Source organism: Bos javanicus, chromosome 8, assembly GCF_032452875.1.
Source record: "Bos javanicus breed banteng chromosome 8, ARS-OSU_banteng_1.0, whole genome shotgun sequence".
Lineage (NCBI taxonomy): Eukaryota > Metazoa > Chordata > Mammalia > Artiodactyla > Bovidae > Bos > Bos javanicus.
In genome coordinates this window covers 60,007,229-60,032,060 of record NC_083875.1, presented here as the reverse complement: position 1 = coordinate 60,032,060, position 24,832 = coordinate 60,007,229, and the positions used below count along the sequence as shown (strand labels likewise).

At 40.3% G+C, this 24,832-nt stretch overlaps 1 protein-coding gene across 4 annotated transcripts in view; it reads right to left on the bottom strand.

The window, feature by feature from the left end:
* Positions 1 to 24,832, bottom strand: part of UNC13B (unc-13 homolog B) — a 213,949-nt gene that overhangs the window by 114,139 nt on the left and 74,978 nt on the right. The gene's annotated exons all lie outside the window — the stretch shown is intronic.

Below are 24,832 nucleotides of genomic sequence, written 5' to 3'. Positions count from 1 at the left end.
CAGGCAGGACTGAGCGACTAAGCACAGCACAGCAGCAAGACCTTCTAATCTCTGTTCCATTCAATCTATTCGGCAGACTGAAACGACTAATTTTCCTAAATCTAGCTTCTAATCACTTCATTATCCTTTCAAAAATACACAAGTCTTTATAAATAAGCATATTTATCGTCCTGGCTCTGGTATCAAATAAACATGAAACCCCATTGCTAACCAGTCCCCCCTCAAACAAAAGTTTTTGTTACTGGCAAACAGATTGTCACAGCTCCTATGCTTGCTGTACTCAGGAGATAGAAAAAGTAATGAGTCCAATTTCCCTGACCCATCCCCTGACTTCTGAATCTGGAATATCCTTCACTTCTACTCCTTGTTGGTATAATGGAAATGGTTTGAGCTTTGGAATCAAATAAACCTACGTTCAAAGCCATCGCTTACTAGCTGTGTAATCTTAGGCTGGTTAACTTCTCTATACTTCTATTTGTCATTCATAAAGAGTGAAGAGTAATACTACTTCTCAGATTTGCAGAAATATTGAAAGTCACATATGTAGCATTTAACTACCATGAGCTAGACAAATGGTAATTATTCAGTAAATATTCCCTATCCTCCCGTATATAGTTGGAACCCATCCTTAAGTTCCACTTAAACAACTCTCTTTGAACAATGCTCAATGACTTCAGTACAGTGTCTCTGTTGACAATCAAAATAAAAGCCATCTGTTTATCTCTTAAAAAGTTAAACATACACCAACCCATATGATCCAGCCGTTCCACTCCTAGGTATTTAACAAGAGAAATGAAAACACATGATCATGCGGATGTTCATATTAATCATAATAACTGGAAACAATCCAAATGTCTATCAACAACTGAATGGATAAATAAAATGTGTATACTCATGTAACAGAAGACTACTCAATAAAAAGAAACAAATTACTGATACACTGGACAAAATGGAACAATCTCAAATTCTTCGGCTGAGTGAAGGAAGCTAGACACAACAGACTACGTGTTATATGTTTCCATTTCACATGAAACTCTAGGAAATAAAATTTAATCTATAGTGATAAAAAAGCCTATCAGTGGTTGCCTGGAGCCAGGGGTGGGGAGAAGGATGAACTGCAAAGAGCATAAGGAAATGTTTAAAGATATGGAAATGTTCTGTATTTTGATTGTGGTGGTAGTTTCACTGGTATATACATCTGTCAAAAGCAATCAAACTCAACACTTCAAATGGGTGACTCTTTTGCATGTACATTATATCTCAACAAAGTTGATTTTTTAAAAAACACTTGCTTTAGAATGTGATATATTTTACTGCTTGCCTTAGTCCAATGAATCCCATCTCTAGCCTAGGTTTAAGTTCTTGAAAGCAAGATCCAATCTTACATTCCCTTTATATTCCTCCCAATGCTCAGCACAGAAATCCTGTACTGAAGGAGATAACAAGTGAATAAAAGCAAGTTCTTCTTAATCTTAGAAAGCAGTGTCTTTAAATTTTAAGAATTACTTGAGATTCTTGTTTAAAATGCAGATTCCTAGACCATATTCCCTTAAATTCTAATTTAAAATGCCTCGAGTGGCATGGGAACCTGCATTGGCTGTTGTAACTGCCTTTTCAATAAGCAACTTGGACTCTAATGCCAAGTGATTCTTGAATTACAATTTGAAAAACATAGCTACAGAATCTCCTATATGAAAAACACCAGTCTGCAGACTGAGAACTCCAGCACAGTACTCCTGTGCTGAAGGATGGAGGAAGCAGCCAGATAAGCTCTCCCTTGGGCTTGAAGACCACTGTGATCATACAGGTAACTGAAAAAATTCTACCAAGTCCAGGACCAAACAACTGGTCCCGTTAATAATTAAAAATGAACCCTCTTTCCAGAAGGCAAAGCTTCTGCACTTATTTCTGTTGACTATGCTACAACAACATACTCACAAGCTTCTTCTTCTGCCTACTTCATCCTGTTTCTAGTGGAAAGCATAAGGAATCAGAAATACATGAAAGAAAATAAGGTCTATAATTATCCAACAAAACACCTCCAGACAACTACTACATCACCAATGAATAGTCCAGTGCTGGTCAATTTTTCCATGACAATGAAATGACAAGAGATTTGAGCCCTAAGCTTCAAGTGAACAGCCATCTGTCTAGAACAGCAAAGACAGGACTCACCTATCAATTACTAAATTGTAGTAATTACTAGGTAGCTCACAAAGAACAATGAAGTCAAACATGAGAAATTCCTCTCTTGAGACAGTAGACTAGATGAATACTATAGAGCTTCTCTTTTCATGAAAAAACAGTAAAGAACCTATAATTAAGAAATGTATTGAATACTTTGAACCTAACATAGGGGAATAACAAAAGGAAACTATTGACCAAACTTCCTTGTGAATATAGATATAAAAATCCAAAATAAAATATAAGCAAATCAAACATAGCATTATATTAAAAGAATACTTTTTAAAAAAAAAAAGAATGTTTTTTACCATAATCAAGTAGAGAATGTTAAAGAAAGGCAAGATGATTAATAGAAATTGATGAGGACATTCATTGCTGTTTTTAAGTCAAAGGAAAATACCCCTGAATAACTAGATAGGTATTATTAAGGGCTTCCCAGGTGGCTCAATGGTAAAGAATCCTCCGGCAATGCAGGAGACAACGAGACATAGGTTCATTTCCTGGGTCAGGAAGATTCCCTGTAAAAGGAAATGGTAACCCACTCCAGTATTCTTGCCTGGGAAATGACAGAGGAGTTTGGCGGGCTATAGTTCACGGGGTCAACAAGAGTCAGATGTGACTTACTGATTAAACAACAACTACTAAGGTATTTTTGGTTTGTTTAAGTTTTTTTTTTTTTAAAGGTTATTTTGATGTGGACCATTTTTTAAGTTTGTACTGAATTTGTTACAATACTGCTTCTGTTTTATGTTTTGGTTTTTTGGCCCCAGGGCATATCGGGCTTTAGCTCCCCAACCAGGGATCAAATCCACTGCCCCTGCATTGGAAGGTAATGACTGGACTGCCAGGGAGTCCCAATTAATGCATTTTGAAACATTCAACATCCATTCATTCATGGTTAATATGAAAACTACTGGGGAATAAAATGCACAAAAGTACACAAATGTCAAGTGTAGTGCTCAGTGAACATGTGAGCACACTCAAGTAACCACCACACAGATCAAGAAACAGTATTAGCAGCACCCCAGCAGATCTCTTCCTACCTCTTTCCAGCACTCAACTAGCCTTTGAACCAGCTGTTGCCCATCACACTTTTCCCAGAGAGCCAACTGCTACTTCTCTCACTTCCTCCAAGTCTTTACTCAAAAGTCATTTCACTGTGGCTTATATACTTAACCACCTTATTTAAAATTATAATTCCATTTCAGTTCTAGCATTCCCAATTGCTTTTCACCAACTACTCTTTTTTCCTTATTGAGTATGTTTATTGTCTATCTCCTGCCACCCAGGATCTTTGTTTTGCTTCCTGATATGTCCTAAGCACCTAGAAGAGAACCTAGAACGTGCCGAAAAATGTCTGTAGAAAAAAAGGATTGAGGGATACAAGCAGACAGGAGAGGGGAGGGTGAAAGGGCAGTATGGCTGGATGTGAGAAAAGGAGTATAAACAACAGGGTTTATAAACACGTACAATCTTTCCAGCATATAATCTGGCAGTATCTAACAAAATTTTGAATGTGCATATTCCTTAACTCAGTAATTCCACTTAATAGAAATACATTAATTCAACTAATATATATTGAGCAAAGGTACTAGGGATACACAGATAAGCATTTTCCCTACTCATGAAATTTATGACCTAGAGATAAAAATAAATATTAAGCAAATAATCACAGTTCTGAGTAAGTTATGAAGGCAAGGTAAATACACAGAGGTCCATAAAAGGATATATAATAGGGGAGGGGAGATCCATGTGCACATTCACAGAATTGAGGAAGTTATGATCATAAAGTCAAAATAATAAAATAAACTTTTTGTTTTATGAAGTATGTGTTATATATGTTATATGTTATATATGTAAATGGGGTTCCCTGGTGGCTCAGCTGGTAAAGAATCCACCTGCAATGCAGGAGACCTGGGTTCAATCCCTGGGTTGGGAAGATCCCCTGGAGAAGAGAAAGGCTACCCACTCCAGTATTCTGGCCTGGAGAATTCCATGGACTGTAAGGGGCTTCCCTGGTAGCTCAGATGGTAAAGAATCCACCTACAATGTAGGAGACCCCGGTTTGATCCCTGGGTTGGGAAGTTTGCCTGGAGAAGGGATAGGCTACGCAATCCAGTATTCACGGACTTCCCTGGTGGCTCTGACAGTAAAGAATCCACCTGCAATGTGGGAGACTTGGGTTCGATCCCTGGGTTGGGAAGATCCCCTGGAGGAGGGTATGGCAACCCACTCCAGTATTCTTGCCTGGAGAATCCCAATGGACAGAGGAGCCTGGCAGGCTACAGTCCATGGGTCACAAAGAGTGTGACATGACTGAGTGACTAAGCACAGCATATATCTAAATAAATGTATGTTTTATATGTTATATTCTACAATTAAATTATAACATATAAAAATTGTAATTGTAGAATATAACAAAAATACATTTATTTATATATATAACATATATATATATATAACCTCATAAAACAAAACCTTATTTTATTTATATTTCACAATTAGGTTCTTTTTTTACTGCATCAAACAAAATGCTCACACCACAACCACCACCACCATCTGATTGTTTCATTCTCCTGAATTAAGTCTTTAAAAGCTCCCCATTGTCTTCAAGATAAAAATATAAACAGCTTGCTGTGGCATTCAAACTCTTCCTGACATGAGCATTCTGTGCCTCTCTGGCCTCTTCTCTGACCCCTTCCTTACTCTATCTCCTGCCTTCAAGCCATTCAGAATATAGTATACTTAAGGGATGCTTTTTCTTAACTGTGAGTATGTTTTGTTTATTTATTTAGGCTGTGCTGGGTCTTCAGAGCAGTGTGAGGGCTTCTCAACTGTGAAGGCTTCTCTGGTTGCAGAGTGTGGGCTCAGTAGTTGTGGCACAGGCACTCATCTACACCATGGCATGTGGGATCTTCCTGGACTAGGGATCGAACCTGTGTCCCCTGCATTGGCAAGTGGATTTTAAGTGATGCTTTTTCATCTTGGTATCCTTATACCATAAACTCTTTCCTCCTTTCCTTGACTGACTCCTACTCATCTTCCAAAACTCAGTTTATTTTGGAGTTTTGTGGGGTGTGGGGAATGGATAGCTACAACACAGGAGAATAGTAGGGAAGTGAAATTATTCTGCATGATACTATGAGGGTATATGTGTCATTACATATTTGTCAAAACCCATACAATATGCAGCAATGTAATGCACAACATGAAAAATATAATTAACACTGCTGCTGCTGCAGCTAAGTCGCTTCAGTCGTGTCCAACTCTGTACGACACCATACACGGCAGCCTACCAGGCTCCTCCGTCCTTGGGTTCTCCAGGCAAGAATGCCGAAGTGGGTTTCCATTTCCTTCTCCAATGCATGAAAGTGAAAAGTGAAAGGGAAGTCCCTCAGTCGTGTCTGACTCTTCACGACCCCATGGACTGAAGCCTACCAGGCTCCTCCATCCATGGGAGTTTCCAGGCAAGAGTATTGGAATGGACTGCCATTGCCTTCTCCGTAATTAACACCACCGCTACTACTACTACTACTACTACTACTACTAAGTCGCTTCAGTCGTGTCCAACTCTGTACGACCCCACAGACAGCAGCCCACCAGGCTCCGCTGTCCCTGGGATTCTCCAGGCAAGAACACTGGAGTGGGTTGCCATGTCCTTCTCAAATGCATGAAAGTGAAAAGTGAAAGTGAAGTTGCTCAATTGTGTCCGACTCTTAGCGACCCCATGGACTGCAGCCTACCAGTCTCCTCCGCCCATGGGATTTTCCAGGCAAGAGCAACACTACTGTATGTCATATATGAAAGTGGTTAACAGTAAATCCTGAGTTCTCCTCACAAAAAACTTTTTTTTAATTTTGTATTTATACAAAATGATATTCACCAAACTTATTGTGATAATCATATCACGATGTATGTAAATCAAATCATTACACTGTACACCTTAAACTTACACAGTACTGTATGTCAATTATATCTTAATAAAACTGGAAGGAAAAAAAGGAATAATCCCATCGAATATACAACCCAAAGAGTGAACCATAATGAAACATATGGACTTTGGTTGATCTTAAACTTTTTTTTTCAATTTAGATATTTCCTCTAGGAAGATATTCCTAACCATCCCAAATTTGGATTAAGTTTTCTTTCTCTATACTCCCCTATCATTTACATATCACATGGTACTAGTTACCTGTTTCCTCCTCTCTGGACTTGAGTTCACTAAGATCAAGGACTTTCCATTTCTATACCCTCTGGTGCCTAGCATGATTCTTCGCATGAGGAAGAGGTGCCCAATAACTGTTAGTGTAATGAACAATTCTATCAATTGTTGATATCTACCATAATTCTGTCAATCATGTTTTATCAATCAAATTCATTGCTTACCACTTTTACCAATAAAATCTATAATAAAAAGCCATAAGATGACCATGCTTTTATGGGAATAACAGTTATGCAATTAATATGTAACAGCTAATTTATGCCCAGATTAGGCACTTAAATGTTTTAATCAAATAAAACTTTGATACACTAACCTGAAATTTTTAACCTGCATAATTGTCTAACATAGCAATTGAACAGAAATGATAATAAGTTAATGTAATGACTGCAATTAGCCACATCAAATTTTTTCTGGAAGATGGCAGTTTAGAAATAAATAAGCGAGTCAGAAGGCTGCAATTAACATTATTTCTATCAGCCAAACGATATTGTTATAGTCTCTCTCTTTTCTTTGTTAGTTTGCCAACACCTGTAATTAGCATCAGTATCAACTGCTTCCACCAATATCACATGTACAATGTAAAACTCATCACCCACTCTTACTGAAAGAAGTCCTAGGCCCACTGCGCTGCCCTACTACTAAAATAAGACTCCCTACACTCTAGGAGTCTGTAACTAGCATATTTTCCTGTCTGAGAGTCCTAGTCCTGAACTAGACGTACCAGCAGCTATGGACTGATCCTCTACTCCCACTACCGAGAACAGATGATATGCCAGCCAGTAAGAGGTTCCTTAGCTACGACTGAGGGAATACAGTGGGCTATGTTTTGAATTCCCCCTTCATAATTTTCGTTTATCCTACTATGAATATCTTAGTAGGATACATCACTACATTCCAATTAGCTTCTTCAAAAGTCATCTCTAAATTCATCTCTTCTGGAAAGTCTTCCTGAACAAACTACATGTCATTCTTAACCATTTGCTTCTTTGCCTCCTTAATATTTCCCTCTCTATTTCCAAGGTATCACTATTCCTCAGATAAAGTGGTAGATAGTGGAAGAAAAATGGCAAAGAATGGATATGAGCTAGACTTCTGTTTCCTGGGATATGAGAAATAAGAAGGGGGTAAGGGGAAACTGATGAGGTGGGAGAATCTGCAGAATAGAGGCCAGGTGCGAATGCAGTCCTGCTTTCCTGCAGGGCATGTAGTCCTTGATAAATAAGTGAGAGTAAGTGATGGCTCAGAGGGTAAAGAATCCACCTGCAATGCAGGAGACACAGAAGATCCCTGGGTCAGGAAGATCCCCTGGTGGAGGAAATGGCAACCCACTCCAGTATTCTTGCCTGGAAAACCCCATGGACAGAGGAGCCTGGCAGGCTACAGTGCAAAGGGTTGCAAAGAGTTAGACACGACTGAGCACACATGCTAATGGCCTCTAATCAGCGACATAAGCTTCCTCTCCGGCTTCCCTGGTGGTTCAGACAGAAAAACTGCCTGCAAAGCAGGAGACCAGGGTTCGATCCCTAGATTGGGAAGATCCCCTGAAGAAGGGAACTGCTACACACTCCAGTATTCTTGCCTGGAAAATCCCATGGACAGAGGAGCCTGGCAGGCTACAGACCATGGGGTCCCAAGGAATCGGACACCACTGCACACTAACACTTTCACTTTTCTGCTTCCATTGTTCACAGAAATACATCTTTAGTTATAGCCACCAATTTTTTTTTAGTATAAGTTGATTTACAATGAAATATTACTTTGAGCTGTACAGCAAAGTGAATCAGTTATACATATACATATATCCACTCTTTTTTTTCAGACTCTTTTCCCATATTAGTTCAGTTCAGTTCAGTTGCTCAGTTGTGTCCGACTCTTTGCAACTCCATGAATCGCAGCACACCAGGCCTCCCTGTCCATCACCAACTCCTGGAGTTCACCCAGACTCACGTCCATCGAGTCAGAGATGTCATCCAGCCATCTCATCCTCTGTCGTCCCCTTCTCCTCCTGCCCCCAATCCCTCCCAGCATCAGAGTCTTTTCCAATGAGTCAACTCTTCGCATGAGGTGGCCAAAGTACTGGAGTTTCAGCTTCAGCATCATTCCTTCCAAAGAAATCCCAGGGCTGATCTCCTTCAGAATGGACTGGTTGGATCTCCTTGCAGTCCAAGGGACTCTCAAGAGTCTTCTCCAACACCACAGTTCAAAGGCATCAATTCTTTGACACTCAGCCTTCTTCACAGTCCAACTCTCACATCCATACATGACCACAGGAAAAACCATAGCCTTTTCTAGACGAACCTTTGTTGGCAAAGTAATGTCTCTGCTTTTGAATATGCTATCTAGGTTGGTCATAACTTTCCTTCCAAGGAGTAAGCGTCTTTTAATTTCATGGCTGCAGTCACAATCTGCAGTGATTTTGGAGCCCAGAAAAATAAAGTCTGACACTGTTTCCACTGTTTCCCCATCTATTTCCCATGACCTGATGGGACTGGATGCCATGATCTTCGTTTTCTGAATGTTGAGCTTTAAGCCAACTTTTTCACTCTCCACTTTCACTTTCATCAAGAGGCTTTTGAGTTCCTCTTCACTTTCTGCGATAAGGGTGGTGTCATCTGCACATCTGAGGTTATTGATATTTCTCCCGGCAATCTTGATTCCAGCTTGTGTTTCTTCCAGTCCAGTGTTTCTCATGATGTACTCTGCATAGAAGTTAAATAAACAGGGTGACAATATACAGCCTTGACGAACTCCTTTTCCTATTTGGAACCAGTCTGTTGTTCCATGTCCAGTTCTAACTGTTGCTTCCTGACCTGCATACAGGTTTCTCAAGAGGCAGGTCAGGTGGTCTGGTATTCCCATCTCTTTCAGAATTTTCCACAGTTTATTGTGATCCACACAGTCAAAGGCTTTGGCATAGTCAATAAAGCAGAAATTGATGCTTTTCTGGAACTCTCTCGCTTTTTCCATGATCCAATGGATGTTGGCAATTTGATCTCTGGTTCTTCTGCCTTTTCTAAAGCCAGCTTGAACATCAGGAAGTTCACAGTTCACATATTGCTGAAGCCTGGCTTGGAGAATTTTGAGTGTTACTTTACTAGCGTGTGAGATGAGTGCAATTGTGCGGTAGTTTGAGCATTCTTTGGCATTGCCTTTCTTTGGGATTGGAATGAAAACTGACCTTTTCCAGTCCTGTGGCCACTGCTGAGTTTTCCACATTTGCTGGCATATTGAGTGCAGCACTTTCACAGCATCATCTTTCAGGATTTGGAATAGCTCAACTGGAATTCCATCACCTCCACTAGCTTTGTTCGTAGTGATGCTTTCTAAGGCCCACTTGACTTCACATTCCAGGATGTCTGGCTCTAGGTCAGTGACCACACCATCGTGATTATCTGGGTCGTGAAGATCTTTTTTGTACAGTTCTTCTGTGTATTCTTGCCACCTCTTCTTAATATCTTCTGCTTCTGTTAAGTCCATACCATTTCTGTCCTTTATCGAGCCCATCTTTGCATGAAATGTTCCCTTGGTATCTCTGATTTTCTTGAAGAGATCCCTAGTCTTTCCCATTCTGTTGTTTTCCTCTATTTTTTTGCATTGGTTGCTGAGGAAGGCTTTCTTATCTCTTCTTGCTATTCTTTGGAACTCTGCATTCAGATGTTTGTATCTTTCATTTTCTCCTTTGCTTTCCACTTCTCTTCTTTTCACAGCTATTTGTAAGGCCTCCCCAAACAGCCAATTTGCTTTTTTGCATTTCTTTTCCATGGGGATGGTCTTGATCCCTGTCTCCTGTACAATGTCACGAACCTCATTCCATAGTTCATCAGGCACTCTATCTATCAGATCTAGTCCCTTAAATCTATTTCTCACTTCCACTGTATAATCATAAGGGATTTGATTTAGGTCATACCTGAATGGTCTAGTGGTTTTCCCTACTTTCTTCAATTTAAGTCTGAATTTGGCAATAAGGAGTTCATGGTCTGAGCCACAGTCAGCTCCTGGTCTTGTTTTTGCTGACTGTATAGAGCTTCTCCATCTTTGGCTGCAAAAAATATAATCAATCTGATTTTGCTGTTGACCATCTGGTGATGTCCATATGTACAGTCTTCTCTTGTGTTGTTGGAAGAGAGTGTTTGCTATGACCAGTGCATTTTCTTGGCAAAATATTAGTCTTTGCCCTGCTTCATTCTGTATTCCAAGGCCAAATTTGCCTGTTACCCCAGGTGTTTCTTGACTTCTTACTTTTGCATTCCAGTCCCCTATAATGAAAAGGACATCTTTTTTGGGTGTTAGTTCTAAAAGGTCTTGTAGGTCTTCATAGAACCGTTCAACTTCAGCTTCTTCAGCGTTACTGGTTGGGGCATAGACTTGGATTACTGTGATATTGAATGGTTTTCCTTGGAAATGAACAGAGATCATTCTGTCGTTTTTTTTTTAGTTTTATTTTTAAACTTTACATAATTGTATTAGTTTTGCCATATATCAAAATGAATCTACCACAGGTATACATGTGTTCCCCATCCTGAACCCTCCTCCCTCCTCCCTCCCCATACCATCCCTCTGGGTCCCAGTGCACTAGCCCCAAGCATCCAGTATCGTATATCAAACCTGGACTAGCATCTCGTTTCATACATGATATTTTACATGTTTCAATGCCATTCTCCCAAATCTTCCCACCCTCTCCCTCTCCCACAGAGTCCATAAGACTGTTCTATACATCAGTGTCTCTTTTGCTGTCTCGTACACCGGGTTATTGTTACCATCTTTCTAAATTCCATATATATGCGTTAGTATACTGTATTGGTGTTTTTCCTTCTGGCTTACTTCACTCTGTATAATAGGCTCCAGTTTCATCCACCTCATTAGAACTGATTCAAATGTATTCTTTTTAATGGCTGAGTAATACTCCATTGTGTATATGTACCACTGCTTTCTTTATCCATTCATCTGCTGATGGACATCTAGGTTGCTTCCATGTCCTGGCTATTATAAACAGTGCTGCGATGAACATTGGGGTACACGTGTCTCTTTCCCTTCTGGTTTCCTCAGTGTGTATGCCCAGCAGTGGGGTTGCTGGATCATAAGGCAGTTCTATTTCCAGTTTTTTAAGGAATCTCCACACTGTTCTCCATAGTGGCTGTACTAGTTTGCATTCCCACCAACAGTGTAAGAGGGTTCCCTTTTCTCCACACCCTCTCCAGCATTTATTATTTGTAGATTTTTGGATCACAGCCATTCTGACTGGTGTGAAATGGTACCTCATAGTGGTTTTGATTTGCATTTCTCTGATAATGAGTGATGTTGAGCATCTTTTCATGTGTTTGTTAGCCATCTGTATGTCTTCTTTGGAGAAATGTCTATTTAGTTCTTTGGCCCATTTTTTGATTGGGTCATTTATTTTTCTGGAGTTGAGCTGTAGGAGTTGCTTGTATATTTTTGAGATTAGTTGTTTGTCAGTTGCTTCATTTGCTATTATTTTCTCCCATTCTGAAGGCTGTCTTTTCACCTTGCTAACAGTTTCCTTTGATGTGCAGAAGCTTTTAAGGGTAATTAGGTCCCATTTGTTTATTTTTGCTTTTATTTCCAATATTCTGGGAGGTGGGTCATAGAGGATCCTGCTGTGATGTATGTTGGAGAGTGTTTTGCCTATGTTCTCCTCTAGGAGTTTTATAGTTTCTGGTCTTACATTGAGATCTTTAATCCATTTTGAGTTTATTTTTGTGTGTGGTGTTAGAAAGTGTTCTAGTTTCATTCTTTTACAAGTGGTTGACCAGATTTCCCAGCACCACTTGTTAAAGAGATTGTCTTTAATCCATTGTATATTCTTGCCTCCTTTGTCAAAGATAAGGTGTCCATATGTGCGTGGATTTATCTCTGGGCTTTCTATTTTGTTCCATTGATCTATATTCTGTCGTTTTTGAGACTGCATCCAAGTACTGCATTTCGGACTCTTTTGTTGACCATGATGGCCACTCCATTTCTTCTGAGGGATTCCTGCCCGCAGTAGTAGATATAATGGTCATCTGAGTTAAATTCACCCGTTCCAGTCCATTTCAGTTCGCTGATTCCTAGAATGTCGACATTCACTCTTGCCGTCTCTTGTTTGACCACTTCCAATTTGCCTTGATTCAGGGACCTGACATTCCAGGTTCCTATTCAATATTGCTCTTTACAGCATCAGACCTTGCTTCTATCATCAGTCACATCCACAGCTGGGTATTCTTCTTGCTTTGGCTCCATCCCTTCATTCTTTCTGGAGTTATTTCTCCACTGATCTCCGGTAGCATATTGGGCACCTACTGACCTGGGGAGTTTCTCTTTCAGTATCCTATCATTTTGCCTTTTCATACTGTTCATGGGGTTCTCAAGGCAAGAATACTGAAGTGGTTTGCCATTCCCTTCTCCAGTGGACCACATTCTGTCAGATCTCTCCACCATGACCCACCCGTCTTGGGTGGCCCCACGAGCATGGCTTAGTTTCATTGAGTTAGACAAGGCTGTGGTCCTAGTGTGATTAGATTGACTAGTTTTCTGTGAGTATGGTTTCAGTGTGTTTGCCCTCTGATGCCCTCCTGCAACACCTACCGTCTTACTTGGGTTTCTCTTACCTTGGGCGTGGGGTATCTCTTCACGACTGCTCCAGCAAAGCGCAGCCATTGCTCCTTACCTTGGACGAGGGGTATCTCCTCACCGCCGCCACCCTTCCTGACCTTCAACGTGGGATAGCTCCTCTAGGCCCTCCTGCGCCCGTGCAGCCACGGCTCCTTGGATGAGGGGTTGGTCCTCCCGGCCACTGCCCCTGGCCTCCTGCGTGGGGTTGCTCCTCCCAGCCGCCGCCCTTGGCCTCGGGCGTGGGGGCGTGGGGTAGCTCCTCCCGCCCGCCGCGTCTGACTTCGGACGCGGGTAACTCCTCTCCTCGCCACCCCTGACCTCCGACGCTGGGTATCTCCTCTCGGCCGCCCCCCTTGACCTCGGACTCGGGGTAGCTCCTCTCCACGGTTCCTGCGCCGTCGCAACCTGGTACTCTCGGCCGCTGCCCCTGACCTTGGACGTGGGGTAACTCCTCTTGGCCGCAGTCCTTCGGGCATGGGGTCCTCCCGGCTTCTGCCCCTGACCTCGGACGTGGGGTGGCTCCTCTTGGCCGCGCTTAGCGCGCCCGTCGCAGCCGCCTGAGCTTTAGCGCGCCCGACGCACAGGTCTTGAGGGCTTCCTTAAACCTAGGCGGACAGGATCTCTGGCAGCCTCCTTTTATGAAAGGCCAAGGAGTAAGCGTCTTTTAATTTCATGGCTGCAGTCACAATCTGCAGTGATTTTGGAGCCCAGAAAAATAAAGTCTGACACTGTTTCCACTGTTTCCCCATCTATTTCCCATGACCTGATGGGACCAGATGCCATGATCTTCGTTTTCTGAATGTTGAGCTTTAAGCCAACTTTTTCACTCTCCACTTTCACTTTCATCAAGAGGCTTTTGAGTTCCTCTTCACTTTCTGCCATAAGGGTGGTGTCATCTGCACATCTGAAGTTATTGATATTTCTCCCGGCAATCTTGATTCCAGCTTGTGTTTCTTCCAGTCCAGCGTTTCTCATGATGTACTCTGCATAGAAGTTAAAATAAGCAGGGTGACAATATACAGCCTTGACATACTCCTCTTCCTATTTGGAACCAGTCTGTTGTTCCATGTCCAGTTCTAACTGTGGTTTCCTGACCTGCATACAGGTTTCTCAAGAGGCAAGTCAGGTGGTCTGGTATTCCCATCTCTTTCAGAATTTTCCACAGTGTATTGTGATCCACACAGTCAAAGGCTTTGGCATAGTCAATAAAGCAGAAATAGATGTTTTTCTGGAACTCTCTTGCTTTTTCTATGATCCAACAGATATTGGCAATTTGATCTCTGGTTCCTCTGCCTTTTCTAAAACCAGCTTGAACATCAGGAAGTTCATGGTTCACATATTGCTGATATAGGTCATTACAAAGTACTGAGTAGAGTTCCCTGTACTACACAGCCGGTTCTTCTCAGCTGTCTACTTTTTATATAGTAGTGTGTACGTGTCAATTCCAAATTTGTCCCTGCGCCTCATATCCCCTGGTAACCATAAGCTTGTTTTCTACATCCACGACTGTATTAATAGTTCTATTTTGTAAGTAAGTTCATTAGTACAAGTGTAAATCTAGTCTTGCTTGTGGTAGCTAGAGAAATGGAACTAATAACAGAATTGGCAGTATCTGCCCAGACTTCTGTGTTTGGCTGAATCTTGCAGGGGAATTATACCATCATCTATACAGTAATAGGCAGTAATCTAATCTTCCAGGTGAGGAATATCTGGTTACACATATATAATAGCCTATTTCCCTGCCTCCCCAAACAGGTAGAATATTAAAAATAAGACAAATCACAGCATGGCACTGGACAGTTTTAGATGAAGACCAAGAATCATACAATATAAGAGGAATATTTGAGTGTGCTGCAGACAAGGGATATAGTACATCAAGCCTGATGGTTTAAGCGTAGTGGGAAGCACTAATACCTCATGCTTCTTAAGGATCAGTAATATCAGCATGATGGATCACCAGGAAATATAACACTAACGGTTGAAAAGGGAAAAAAAGGAAAGACATTTTTATGTAAACACGTCACTTCTGGGCATGTTGGTAAAAGAAACCCTTTTGAAGTCAGTGTGATCAAATAAGATGTCATAAGTTGGTAGGCAAATTGTATTCCTGATGATGCCTCTGAATGTTGGTCACTGTTTTTTCATGCATGTGACTAACACCCAACTGCTCTGAACTGACTCATTCTTTAAGAAAAATTTTAAACAATATGTTGAGTTATGCCCTATTTTGCTAATTTAAAAGACTGATTCATACTCAGGAGATTTCAGTATAGGATCTGATAAGGTACTATTTATATGTAACACTGTAACAAAAGCAGTGAAACAAACCTTTCATAGACAATCAGAGAAAATCTCTTTGAAACATCAATGGTGGGCTGTATCTCAAAGTTTCAAGCTTGCTTAGAGGTCATATTACATATAAAAAAACAGATCCCCAAATTTATTTCAACCATAGTAATTTATTACAAGAGACCTCAGGGATGTAACCAACAGAAGAGACAACTTTAAGAGCTACTTAAAACTCTCAATCAAGGAACCACTAGTATTGTTTAGCTAAACATTGCCAATTCCAACAACCATCATCATTCAACCATCAACCAACAACCATCATTCAATTAAGTCTCAAATACAAACTAAAAAAATAAATCTACAATGGCCTACCTCTATAGTGTAAGGCCTGGGATCATTTTCTAATAAATATTTATTAGCTTTTAAATTATCATGAAATAAATGCATTTGGAGAAAATTTAGAAAGTATAAAGAAGGATAAAGAAAAAAATTACCCACAATTCTACCACTGAGAGACACTATTAAAACTATTTCCTAGGTTTTGTCCCTATGCTTATGAGTAATTTGTATTTCAGATAGCTGGGATCCTACTACTTCATCAGTTTAGGATCCTGCTTTTCTAAAAACTTATTCACATAAATGTTCCCTGCATTTTAAAAAATTACTTACAAACATATTATTCCATTATATGGAACTTGCCACAATTACCCGTTCTTCCAGTAATTTTGAAATTTTTCCCCATTGTAACTAAAATCTATTCATAAGTGTTTCTTTGCATCTCAAGTTATTTTCCCTGAATGGTTCCTAGAAGTGAAATTACTGAGTTAGAAAGGTTGTACTAATTTACACACCCTGACAGAATATGTGAGTACTCATCTCACCAAGTCCTTGCCAGATGCTGATTCACTTTTGATTCATTTCTCAGTTGCAGCCAGTGATACTGTCATTGATAACACAGTGGGTGGGCAAAGCAGACATGTAAAAACTGAATACAGCAGAAAGCTGCAGAACTTAGTACTGTCACTTGGTGTGGCAACACAGTGTGCTACTGCACTCCTTGACAAGACATAGGTATAAACATCTTTACTGAAGACTGAAGTTTGAATACCTTGATTTCTAAATACGATCCCCCACTAAAAGAAGCCAGGGCTCACTTAAGAAATGACTTATTCTCTTACAGAAGCAGAAAAGGACAAGAAGAGCCTGGAACAGCTTATATCAGGAAAGGAAGGAAATGGTTAAATAAATAAATAAATAATGGGGTCACATCAAAAGGACACAAGATCTGAGTTAAGGGGACTGTGACGGGCCAAATTTGGGAGAATTTGAGCAAAGAGAATGACAGAAGTGAATTCGTAAGTCCATAGTGATAGCCATAAAAAAGGAGGGTAAGCGAGGAGGGAAAGCTTTACAGAACACTGGCAGTTACTCAATGTAAAGGAATGATAGAATTAGGAAACCAACATTTTGCAACACCAATGTAATAATAAATTTAGGCCATAATCATAATGGATTCTAAAATTAATGGATGAAAGGTTACAAGAAATAGGTTAAATACACACAGTCTCAAAGTACTACCTACCTACCCCCAATATTTTACTTATTAATTACAAAAGGGAAAAAAATACCTTAGCAGTGGAGAAATCTAGAGAACATCATTTGAACTAGTAATTCTGTTTTTTCCAGTAGTCATGTATGGATGTGAGAGGTGGACTATAAAGAAAGCTGAGCACTGAAAAATTGATGCTTTTGAACTGTGGTGTTGGAGAAGGCTCTTGAGAGCCCCTTGGACTGCAAGGAGATCCATCCTAAAGGAGATCAGTCCTAGGTGTTCAATGGTAGGTCTGATGCTAAAGCTGAAACTCCAATACTTTGGCCACCTGATGCGAAGAGCTGACTCATTTGAAAAGACCCGGATGCTGGGAAAGATTGAGGGCGGGAGAGAAGGGGACAACAGAGGATGAGATGATTAGATGGCATCACTGACTCAGTGGACATGAGTTTGGGTAAACTGCAGGAGCTGGTGATGGAGAGGGAGGCCTGGCGTGCTGTGGTCCACGGTGTCACAAAGAACTGGACATGACTGAGCGACTGAACTGAACTTAACTGACCTAATAATTAACATAAGCATCACAAATAAAGGGACAAACTCACATCAGCTCTGTAGTAACCAGAAGTGATTATGAAGAAACAATCAGATCAATCCAAATTTTAGGGAATTCTGAAAGAAACTTTAACTGGATCCTTGTCAGCTGTCCAGCAGAATGGCTATGTTGATATGGAAATAAACAACTTTTGGAGAGAGCAATTGTTGGTGAAGAGAGGCTACACTGTCCCTTCTCCTGTTTCTCCTCTCTGAATTCAAGTGAGGAGAAGTTCTAAGATTCACAAAGACTGGGGGTGCTTGCAGAAGGGAAGCCAGACAGGTCTACGTGGGTAGAAGAACTGCTGATCTGAACCCTGTAGACAAGAGGACTGAAAAGAGGAAGCAGAGCTGGGAGACAGAGAATAGAAGGAAATTGCCTTGGTTTCTCAGATCAAGAATAAGTGAGCTCCCCAAGAGTCAAATGAATTTTGTGGAATATGGTTGGGCCTGCGTGCATGCTAAGTTGCTTAGTCATGTCCAACTCTTTGCAACCACATGGACTGTAGCCCACCAGACTCCTCTAAGCATGCAATTCTCCAGGTAAGAATACTGGAGTGGGTTGCCATGCCCTCCTCCAAGGGATCTTCTCAATGCAGGGATCAAACCCACATCTCTTATGTCTCCTGCATTGGCAGGCAGATTCTTTACTGCTGGTGGTGCCTGGGCCTGAGCTGTCCTGTTACTCTCCCCATTCAAAAAGTCTCTATGTGGTAGGATCCCAGCAGCAGCAAACTAAGTACATCTACTGTTGGAAGAAGTCAGTAGTGTAAGAAAGAGGCTGAACCAAAGCAATCTCTCGCATCCAGGAACTGGACCCTGAAGGGTACAATGAGGTAACTTCTGGAGGGTCACAAATGGACCCCAATGAGAGAGCAGGCATTCACCTACCCAAGAGAGCAGGAAGAATCAAGCAGTAGCAATCCGACAGGCAACAACCACCAACAAAAAGAGGCTCAAGACCTCTTCGAGGAGGACAGATGTTATTGTTCTTAGAAAACTCAAATATCTTGAGAATCTCAGTGTAAGTCTTACCTGTCCGGGAAGACTGCTCCAAATACTGACAGTATGAGAATAAGACACTGGAGTGACATGACTGTTCATGCATAGGTATGTCTTTGTGTAACAGCATTCACTGAAATATCCCAGGTCACCTCCAGCACACAGAAAACATTTGAGATTTCTTTTAATCCTGCTCAAGTGGCTTCATTGGAACCAGAGTCTCACCTGCTACTTGCAGAGAGCCCAGGATTCCTTCTGCAGCATGCACAACTTGTTGGAACATAGCAGTCTCAGTGAGCATCCACTGGCCTAGACACAGCACCCAGCCATTCCCTTTCCAGGGACCTACTGTTCACTAGTACCACCCAGAAAGTAGACATAAGGTCCCAAGATGTCTACTCTGGTCACCTTCTTTCTCTCTCACTCAAGTCAAGCAAGGCTTCTCTTATTCAGGAAAAGGGAGATTAAGGTGAATCTCTACTTCCTCCCATAGTATTTATTCAAAACATTTTGAACATTGCCCTCAAATCCTAGGCTTTCAGTTACTAAAGTCAGGAACACCATTTCTTCAGTTCTTGCCTTCCATATCTTTCCCTGAAGTAATGGGAACAAGAACTGACAATAACACAGGGGATAAAAGACATGTGGACATAATGTAATAATCGCCCTATGACATATCTACATATATCACAGTTACCAAAGGAGAATGACATATCCTAAGATAAAAGTGAATGCAAAGTGTTATTACTGAATGTTAAACTCACCATCAGAAAAGTCTGGAAAGAAAACATTGGAAAAAAAATATAGTTCACCCCAAAATTTTTAAAGAATCTCAATTTTTAAAGACATAATTGGGGCCAGAGGAACTTTCATATCAAAGATAAGAAAAAGGGTTTCTTTAGAGTAGTAGCCCAGTGATTTCTGAAAATATTTTGTGGACATGTCACAGTGACTGCAGAGAACTGACCCTAGCAAAGAAAACAGAAGAGGGACCATCCACATGAAGAACTCTCAGGACTAGGAAGCTACAGTCACACGATATTACAGCTAAGAGTTCTAGAGGTTATTTAGACCAACACTCCCATTTTATACATCAAGACATTGAAATAGACAATGGAAAGACTTTCAAAATCACTCAGAGAGACAGCAGTAAACCAACCTCTAGAACAAGGATCCAGTTATTCCATTCCTCTTGTTAATAACTTTTAACTATTAAAATTAGTACATTGTTAAATATTTAGAAAATGAAAGAAATGCAAAAAGGGATTTAAAAAGTCCCCATGTGTCAAAGAAAAGTTTGGTTAGTATTTTAGTGTTTCTCTAGGTATTCTCCCCCTAACTGTACAGATACATTTATAATAAGTATATTAGTCTGCTCAGACTGCCATAACAAAATACTATAGACTAGGTAGTTTAACAAAAGAAATGTATTTTCTCAGTCTCTGGAGGCTGAAAAGTTAGAGATCAGCATTCTGGCAGAGTTCAGTGAGAACTCTCTTCCCAGCTTATAAATGGCCACCTTCTTGCCATGTATCTCAGATGGCAGAGAGCACAGTTGTCTCTTCTTTTTAAATAGGTAACAGACTTATCAGATCAGGGCTCCATCTTTATGACTTCATTTAAAGTCATAAATGACTCTCTCAATACAAACACATTGGGAGTTGGGGCCTCAATATATGAATTTCAGGGGGACAAAATTCAGCTCTAGCATTCTGCCTCTGGTCCCCCAAAATTCACATCCTTAAAACATGCAAAATGCATTCATTCATTCCAGCATCAATTCTAAAGTCCAAAAACTCATTTAAATACCAACTAAATTAGATATGAGTGAGAATTCAGTTATGATTCATCCTGAGGCAAAATTCCTCTCTAGCTGTGAACCTGTGAAACCAAATATGTGCTTCCAAATTACAATGATGAGACAGAAGGATAACCTCACTCCACCAGGAAGAGATAGGAAAGAAGTGACAGGTCTCAAGCTAGTCCAAAACCTAGCAAGGCAAATTCCATTAGATCATGAGGCTAGAGAATAATTCTCTTTGGTTCCATGACCCGTCCTCCACTGGAGTGACACTGTCACTCCCACAGCTCTGCAGAAGGGCCCTGGCCCCATAGCTCTCAGTGGTGATCACCCTCTGAAACAGAAGGAAACATCTCTGTCCCCTGGGCCTGTGCTGAGAGTGGCAGCCCTGATATTCTCCAAATCACCTTCCGGGTCACTTTTGCCTTTCCTCAAGAACAGCACATGTTTACAGTCAAATACTCTATGATTGAGTCTTGAAGAATTCAAGAAATCCAACAGCCTTCCTTCATTCCATCCCTCTTTCTCTGTCCCCTTTGGTTGAAATTGGCAATGTCTCTGCTGGTATAATTCCATCTCTATTCCTGGCTTCTGCTGATGGCTGGTTAAGTCCATGAGTCATACCATGATCTCTTTAGTATTTTCTTCAGAACAAGATTTTTCATTTTTCACAAAATATAGGCTAAGGATAGGCTAAGAATTGCCAAATCTCCAAATTCAAGTTCCTTTTTATTTAACAATTTCATCTTCAATTCAACCCTCTCTTCTGGCATTTTACTATTAGCAATAAGGAAGACCCAAGGCATATCTTCATTATTTAGTTTAGAAATCACCTCTGCTAAACACCCAATTTGATCACTTATAAACTGTACCTTTCACAAAACCCTCAAACAATTCAGCTAAGTTCATTGCCACAAGGATCACCTTTCCTCCAGTTTCCAATAAACCATCCCTCATTTCCATCTGACACTTCTCCAGAACATCCTTTAATATCCATTTCTCCCAACAGTCCCTGCACAACAACCTTGTTTGCACCTCAAAATTCTTCCAGTCTTTATATCCATTACCCAAACTTCCAAAGCTGCTGTCACATTTTTAGGTATTTGTTACTGCAGCACCCCGACTCTCAGCACCAAAACCTATACTAGTCTGCTCAGCTGCCGTAACAAAATACCATAGTCTAGGTGGTCTAAACAACAGAAATTTGTATCCCACAGGTTTCAAGTCTAGGAAGCCCAAGCTCAAGGTGCCAGCTGATTTGGTTCCTGATGAAAGTTCTCTTCCTGGCCTATAGATGGCCACCTTCTTGCTCCATTCCCCTTAGAAATCTCTAAGGTTATCAGCCCTATCAAATTAGAGCCTCATTCTTACATTTTCAATTAATCTTTCTCATCTGCTCACAGGCTTTATCTCCAAATACAGTCACATAAGGGGCCAGGGCTTCAACATATGAATTTTAGGGGTATGCAATTTGGGGTATATAGGAAAAACTCTTAAATTATACACACACACACACACATATACTTATGAGTGAAAAAGTTGGCTTAAAGCTCAACATTCAGAAAACTAAGATCATGGCATCCGGTCCCATCACTTCATGGGAAATAGATGGGGAAACAGTGTAAACAGTGTCAGACTTTATTTTTCTGGCTCCAAAATCACTGCAGATGGTGACTGCAGCCATGAAATTAAAAGACGCTTACTCCTTGGAAGGAAAGTTATGACCAACCTAGATAGCATATTCAAAAGCAGAGATATTACTTTGCCAACAAAGGTACGTCTAGTCAAGGCTATGGTTTTTCCAGTCCAGTGGTCATGTATGGATGTGAGAGTTGGACTGTGAAGAAGGCTGAGCACCGAAGAATTGATGCTTTTGAACTGTGGTGTTGGAGAAGACTCTTGAGAGTCCCTTGGACTGCAAGGAGATCCAACCAGTCCATCCTAAAGGAGATCAGTCCTGGGTGTTCATTGGAAGGACTGATGTTGAAGCTGAAACTCCAGTACTTTGGCCACCTCATGCGAAGAGTTGAGTCACTGGAAAAGACCCTGATGCTGGGAGGGATTGGGGGCAGGAGGAGAAGGGGACGACAGAGGATGAGATGGCTGGATGGCAATACCAACTCGATGGACATGTGTTTGAGTAAACTCCAGGAGTTGGTGATGGACAGGGAAGCCTGGCGTGCTGTGATTCATGGGGTTGCAAAGAGTCGGACACGACTGAGCGACTGAACTGAACTGAACTGAACTGATGTATATGCATATGCACATACAGAGAGTAAGAGTTTTGTATATTTTAATTTAGTTTCATGAAAATTTCCCTATTATTCAAAGCATAATATTCAAATCTTATGACTATTATATTTACTGTTGCTTATTAAGTCATTTTCAAATTTTGCTATTTAAATATTTTGAAATGAATATCTTTCTACACAAATCCTCATCAGTTTCTTGATTATTTAGGACAAATTTCAAGAAATTCAGCTGCTGAGTCAAAGGTTATGGATTTTTAAAGCCTCTTGGTACATATTATCAAATGGCTTCCCACAAACCTATACTAGTATATACTGCCATCTGCAGTAGATATTATAATTAGAATAAAAATATTTTTCTAACTGAAAAAAAGCCAGTGTCATAAATGACTAAAAAGGCAAGTTTTTTATTAAAGGAGATTAAAGATTCAGGACAACTGAGTAAAAATGTGCAATTCTTGATTAAATTACATGCTGGTGCAAGGCAGGTCTATGAAAACACTTGGGGGACAACTGGGGAATTCTTAATATTAACTATATATCATATATTATTAATATATATAATCAATGTTAAATCTCTTGATTCTAATAATGGTATTTTGGTTACGCAAAGTGTTCTCTTAGGAGACACATGCTGATGTGTCATAAAGTCTGATGCTTATATTCAAATGATTCCAGAAAACACACATGTATATTTTTGTGTATGTGCATATACAGACAGAAATGGGAAACATCAGTAGGGAGAAAGAGAAGCAAATTTGGCAAAATGTTAATCACTGAATCTAGTAAAAGGTAAATCGGTATTCAATGTACTGTTTTCTCAACTTTCCTATAAGTTTAAAGTTTTTCCAAATAAAAATATATTAGAGAGTAGTCAAAAGACAGGGATAGGCTATGCGTATAAAACAAATTGGGCTTCCCTGGTGGCTCAGACAGTAAAGAATCCACCTGCAATGCAGGAGACCTAGGATCAATCCCTGGATTGGAAAGATCCCCTGGAGAAGGGAACAGATACCCACTCCGGTATTCTGGCCTGAAGAATTCCACGGACAGAGGAGCCTAGCAGGCTACAGTCCACGGGGTTGCAAAGAGTTGGACACCACTGAGCGACTTTTCACTTCACTTCACATAAAACAAATTAGCTGGTAAACATATTTAAAAAGTAAGAGAATTCATAAATGCTGATTATTTACATTCTCTTATTTCCTCCTGCCCTCTAAACATTTGCTCTTTAATCACTTGAACTGCATTTCATCAAATGGAACCAAGAAGGAATGGAAGAGAAAGCTCAATTATTCCATTTCACTTGCATTAGCCATCTTGGAAAAAGACTTAAAAGATTAAAAACTCAAAATTATCTCATTACAATGAGTTTTGGAAATGACTTAGAGACTTTAATTCACAACTTGGTGTTCAATTCAGATTCTTGTCTCCCATGACTCTAAATGCTTGATAAATACTAGTTCCCAAATGGGAAAAATGAAAGTAACAAATCATATGTAAAATAGGTGTTATTTAAATAAAGAAAAAGTACTGACCTCTGCCAGTGGTCTCTCTTTTATCAGGAAAGTAAGTAGCCAATAGAATAGAAGACAACCAATGGATTTATAAACCATGGATAGAGGTTCTTCTTCTCAGAAACAGTATGAAGTGGTATAACATGGTGGTTTAATGCATGGGCTATAGAGTCAGACTGTTTGTATCTGAGTATTTACTTCACCACTTACTATGTGATCTGTGGCAAATAACTCAATCTCAGTTTCCTCATCTTAAAAACGAGGAAAACAGTAAAATCTATGTCTTAGGGTTACTGTGAAGATTAAATAAGTTACTACATTTCAGCTCTTACAGCAGCATCTGGCATACTATCAAACCTCAAAATATGTTAGCTGCTATGGTTCTTATTATTAGTAGCATTACTACAATAACTACTACCACTATTACCAGGACTATCAACCTGCCATTGAAAAGATTTTGGCAGTGATTCAGAAACACTACAGCAACACAAACGAAACAAAACATAGGCAAGCCAACCCCCAGAGTTGAAAAAGTGAAAGGGAACTAATTTGGAGTCAGTCCTTTGGTGTCTGCTCAAGCTATTCTGAGAGAAACTGAAAAGATACCAATATACCAACAATGTACAGCTCATTTCAAAAAGGAATTTGTGTGGTCTGGATAAGTTAACCTCAAAGGAAATAACAAATTCTCTCACTCAGTTAATCATTTATCAAACTTTACTGAGGCTTACTGATCTCCTTTACTGAGGCTTACCTGAGTTCCTCCCAGGTGGCACTAGTGGGTAAAGAACCCGCCCAGCAATGTAGGAAATACAA